The sequence below is a fragment of the Glossina fuscipes genome, unplaced genomic scaffold (genome assembly GCF_014805625.2).
Source record: "Glossina fuscipes isolate IAEA_lab_2018 unplaced genomic scaffold, Yale_Gfus_2 1, whole genome shotgun sequence".
NCBI lineage: Eukaryota > Metazoa > Arthropoda > Insecta > Diptera > Glossinidae > Glossina > Glossina fuscipes.
Genome location: NW_023998415.1, coordinates 47366915 through 47372812, shown reverse-complemented (window position 1 = coordinate 47372812; position 5898 = coordinate 47366915). Strand labels below are relative to the sequence as shown.

The window sequence follows — 5898 nt, the reverse complement described above, 5'->3', positions numbered from 1 at the left end:
TAGAGCTTTTAAGCAAAAGTTTTGTAGTTTTAAGGCTATAAAGACGATAGAAGTGAGGAGAAAATTTCCAATTTTTCGCTAATACTTTTTTCTTTTTATATTTTGCAAGCTTCCCTTTAAAGTTGAAATGAAAAAGGAATGATAAGAAATAATTTTGGACTAAATATTGTTTCTCTGGGCAATTCTCTCAATTCAATTATATACGGAATTTGAATACACGGACAGACGGAGCGACGGAAAGATATTGATTTTCAAATTGGAACACACTGAACGCAATGACAAGAAGGAATCTTGGATTAAATTTACTTTTCCAGGTGACTTGTTCATGCGGACAAAGAGATAGGCGTTCGCTAATTCACGGAATTTTTGATGTGCATTTTAATGTGTTGCGAACGTTTAAAAATGCAAATATTTTCTGCTTCGACATTAAGAGAAGTAAAATTAGGTACGCATCTTAACGGATGAGAGAGCGCAACCTATTTCAGTCGAATTGAACAGTACGTTAACTAACAACAACAAACCTGTGTAAACTAAACATTGCATACATGCATGTATTAAGAAAATTTGGACCAGCGACTTTTACAGGTAAAAATGTTTAAACAAATGCAAAATACCAGGGTTCGTAACATTTGAATTTGATGATGTATTTAATCTTCTTCCTCTACATAAAATAACAATTTTCCATTTAATGTTATTGACTTATTTAGCGTAATGGCCAAAACTATTGCAATCTCGTAAAATTTAAGAGATTAGTACGATGTTGCTTCAAAGTACGTAAGCTTAGCCACCATTTATGTAATCTCTATATATATTTATTAATTATTCGGGCATAGAATAGTTAGTCAAAACTAATGGTGCAATGGTTATTATTGAATATTGCAATTATTCTTTTTGTTCGAGTCGTTCGACTCGTTATATTGCAAATGATAATTTGATCGCGTTCATCTTTTCGGGCACTCGTCGTCAATCGGATCTTTCGCAAGTTAAAGCTGAAATTTCTCAAAATCAATTTGAAAATGGTTATGACATCAGCTATAGCATAGAAAGTCAATTTCACAATACTGCATACCATGCACATGCATACCATGTAAATATGATCTTTATCAGCTTATGGCTGCGAGTATGCAAGTCGATATTCTCACTTAAAATCATATATATAAAAATTGCATTTAAGCTCGATTTCGCGTTCCAATCTCGGAACTTACAAATTTTATGTGCCAAAGGGATTATCACTATTAAGCCAGCTAAGCGATTTTTATTATTTTCTTATAGGTCAACGCATTAAAATTCGATACGCACTCGCTGAGTATAACGTTGGTTACAGTATTTAAGATCTTTAAGATGAAACATAGCTTTTTCAGGTTTATTAAGTAATTTAAGAAAATAATAATGAATCCCCCCTGCTTTAACTGCTTGTTTAAGTTAAACGTAGCGAAGATGAGAGCTGCATGCTTACGCTTTTTCATAATTTTTTATACCCACCACTGTAGGATGGAGGTATACTCATTTTGCCTTTTTTCCATCACGTATTTAACACCCAAAGGGAAGCTTCAGAGACCCTATCTGCATTCTTGATCAACGTGAAATTCTGAGTTGACTTAGCCATATCTATCCGTCTGTCCGTCTGTCCGTCTGTATGATGTGCGCTGTTTACACTCTCCTGGTCGCAAAAATGAAGATATCGACCACAAATTTGGTAGAAATGTTGGATGTTCCTGCACGCAGGTCGGCATTAAAAATGAGCTAATTTGGTCAGGCCAGAAGCACGCAGGGGAGCGTAAAGTGAACACATCTCCGTTCTTTTTAACAAAAATTGTTAAACTTTTGCTTGTCACTCGAAATCTATTAAAGTTAGAAAGTTGAAATTTTCCACATCTACTTTACGAAAAGCTCCATTGCTCACGCACAAAAATGGAAAATATCCGCCATGCCCACAAAAAGTTACAAGAGATTAAATTTTTCTTTTTTGCAGCTTTTGGAGATTTTATTAAAAGGCAAAAAAAAAACGGAACGTTTAAAACTATTTTGTACACTACACACTACAAATAAACATATATTATCTGCTTACCAATGGGTTAATTTTAAAATGAATCTGGTAAACGAATGCGATTAATTTTTTTTTAATAATACTAGCGATATGGGTACCAAATAAAGAAACTTGGAGAGTAGGATGCGAAAAGCATAGGGGTGGGTATGCGTGATGCGGGCCCCTCCCCCCCTCGAATATAACTTTCTTACTTGTATATGTTTATTTTTAAAACAGTTACGGAATAAATGTGATTTATGGCTTTTAAATGGTTGCCGCAAATGCATAAAGAAGTACAAGTTTTAATAATTCCCGGGAGGCAGTGATATGAAAACCTTCTTTTTGTTAGCAAAATTCAATTGTACGCATTAACGGAGTGATATTAACAACAGCCCAACATTTCTCCAACATTTCGAAAACTTTTTTTATAAAACGACTTGTCTAAGATCTTCAAAACATGTTTCAGTTTGCATAATTCGATCGAAGTCTTTTCTCTCATCCGTATCATCATTCTTTGGTAGGTTTGCAAGCCGATCGTGAGAACCCGATAGATGGGGTAGCAATTTGAACATCAACTCATGTAATTTTCCCATCAGTAACGTGCTGAGATTTTTATTCCACAGAGAGTAAGCCCGCCATCCGTTTGGAAAACAAGTCTGTCGTGCCCAAATTTACTATACGTCCTTTTCATGATTTTGAGATAAAAGTTGTTGTTTGCAAATTTACAAGTCGATTAGCGAAAATAATATTTAGGATTTTTTTAATGATATCCCCTGTCACCATCTGCTTTAGGCTTCCATTGTATTCGGAAACATATCTCTCTCTCTTATAACGTTATGAAGTGCAGGTAAACCGAAGGTTGTCAGGATTAGAGATAACTTCGAAAATCGATGAAGTATCAAGATTCAAGCATGGAAATCATTTCCCTGTACACTGATAGATACTATTTTTATATAGCAACAACTTGCGAGCGTTAAGAAAAGGAAAAATTATATATTGTACACGTGGTATATTTTTTTTTTATGTCAACTTTTTATTTACTTTTTAAATCGAAATTTCGTGCGTGTGCACTTGTATCGATCCTATTAACGCTTTTACTGCATTCTATTACAGACAGCACGCACATATTGATAAACGTGACAATGTTTGATACTTTAAGCCTTTGTACTTTTGCGTACACGAGCGCATAGACTTTTTCCATACAATCACGTAAAGTTTTGTTAGACACGTTCGCTACATAAAACTTACGATTGCAATGCTAAACTAAACGCGTACCTGCGAAGATACAACGTATTATCAATATGTCCTTCACACATACATACCTTATGTGCTCAGGAACAAAAAAAAGAAAATATAAATAAAAATCTTCACGTCCAGATCTTTTATTTTCTTTTTTGGTTAAAAAACTTTCTCAAGTCTCTACCAAAGTTTGTTTAGTCGTCTTGATGTACGTCTATGCACAAATGCTGAAGTTTGCAGCCAATCGGATCAATGCACTTGTTTCCTTTCCTTAACTTAAACGCAATGAATTGAAGCAAAGAATCCGATGAAAGAGCGCAGTCTGCGTATATGGTGTAACACAAATCTCATCTATCTTCGATGAGAAACATGACTGGAATTATTCATATACATTATTAATATATATATATATATATATATATATATATATATTGGAATTATTAAATGTAATTAATCACCTGTTAATAGAGTTTTCTTTATAAGCGTAATGCTTGCTGCATACAGCCGTTATATCTCAACATATCCTCATATTATTTTCAAATATGTTCTCATAAACAACACAACCACACATTTCAATAGATTAAAGTTGGCCTCAAAAAAAAACATACCTATCAATAAGTACTCAATCCTGTATCTTAAGACCTCATCTCTCAAAGAATCGACATTTTTCAATATGCAGAGAACATTTCTGCCTGCACCATTTATGCAGCAGTAAGGTATGATTTTTGATCAAAACTTTGGTTCAACGTTTGCTATGATTAGTTAGTTACAGATTTCTGTCCTTTGGGGATATGTTTATGTGTTCTAGATCTTAATTGCAAATATACAAAGCAAGGGTGTTCAGGGATCTATCTAAACTTTCGCAATACATTCAACATTTCTAATGATGATAGGTGATAGGTTATGCGGTTTAAGAAGCTTCTAATAAGCATTTCTGGTAGTTCGAGTGTACCTCTTAACTGCGTGCGCGATGATAGATGTGAAATAAAATACGTTTTCGTTTTTTCTTTCACGATCAACAGCGCATTAAAGTTTTACATTATTACTTATACAATATATTAAGACAGACAAACACAATGCATATGTATATACGTAGTCACGTAATCTAGAAAATATTGAATCTTTTCCTACGCAACAAAATACCACAAATGCTGACATGCGGATTGGCAAGACATAAAGAGTATAACTAACTAATTTCCTTGTTTATATACAAGAAAAAAATAGTTGCTGGGTAAAACTGTATTCAAAAACACTTTACATTTACAGTAAAAGATCAGTATTCGTCATGGCCAAGAGACGTTAGTAAAGGTAACAATAAACGAACGGTTTGTTCGCGTTGTTCTTTGAAAAGTACAGCGGCTCGTTCAACACGTTCTCTATAATAGTCGATCGACCCATCGCAAACAAGACGGATTACATTCTAGTGAACTGTACATCTCTAACTAGATTAATAAAAACTGGTATTAATCCTTGGATTAATCAGTACAGAGAAGAGAAAAAGAGCAGTTGAAGTACATTTTTACTTCCGTTTACTGCCCCATCTGTTATAAGGTTTCTAGTAAAAGCACTAAAAAAAAACTTTATTGACCTTTTATAAGGATTTTTCACCGCTCGGCAGTTCACAAATCTATTTAGATCGACCATACACAGCCTCAGTAAATCCAATGAGTCAAATGTTAAAAAAAATATCTGGTTTACAGCATAAGATAAGAACTTAAAAATTTCCTTTATTTCCGAATTTTCTGACTGTCAATGTCGGTCCTAAATGGGCCATTAAATGCCCACCACAGCTTTCTTTAAGATATTAAGATATATTCATTCATTTTCGTGATAAATTATTTTCAATTAAGGGCCAATAGGCAGGGTGAAGAACGGCCCAAGGCTTATGATATGTCCGTTCGGTAAGGTGCGTTTCGTTCGTTTGTTTATTCTTGTAAGGATAAAAGTACGCGCATTTCTTTACGCGTTTGTGAATTATCCAACACTTACACCCCCTGGCTAGCTCAACTAAGGCACGTACGACCCTTGAAGCAATGAAGAGTGGCCCTGAAAATAATTTTCAATTGATTGTTGTTTTTTTTTTTTGCTAGACAGGCAGGGTGGGACAAAGAGGCACTGCGTTACGCAAAATCAAGTCTCAGCATAAATTATTAAAAATTAAATCTTTTTGCTAAATGACTTACTATTCATAACCAGGTAACTCTGTCAAATTACTATTAACGACAAATTTTCATCATCAAATATGGAAAGTTAGACCATAGTTTACCATATGAAGATTTATTGTTCGTAGAAACGTCTATATGGAAGGGCACTCCGGTCCGATTCAAATTTGTTTCATCAATTTGGAATGCCGACGTAGTGCTATTCAGCGGTTTTTGTTTGTCGGAGAACTTTGGAAATTGCAGTTTGTTGTGGTATAAGGACTTTTCAAGATGGCGCTTTACTTGAGCTGTACTCCAATCCAATCTATTGTTCGGGTCAAACTAACGTATGCGATATCGCGTACAGTTCGTTTTTCACGCGTACATATACCGAAACAATGGTTCGTCTTTCATCAGCCGAATGCAGCTATGCTAACATTTGAAGAAAATATCCATCCATTCGCCGCATTGAACTGCGTTGATGCAAAAAAC

General features: G+C 34.6%; 1 long non-coding RNA gene across 1 annotated transcript; it reads right to left on the bottom strand.

Annotated features, from left to right (window-relative positions):
- Positions 1-2102: 2102 nt before the first annotated feature.
- Positions 2103-4100, bottom strand: LOC119632285. Its single transcript, XR_005246765.1, has 3 exons — positions 3724-4100; positions 3068-3638; positions 2103-2989 (listed from the first exon to the last, which is right to left on the bottom strand). It is a non-coding gene; the product is annotated as an uncharacterized LOC119632285 (long non-coding RNA).
- Between the last annotated feature and the right edge of the window lie 1798 nt (positions 4101-5898).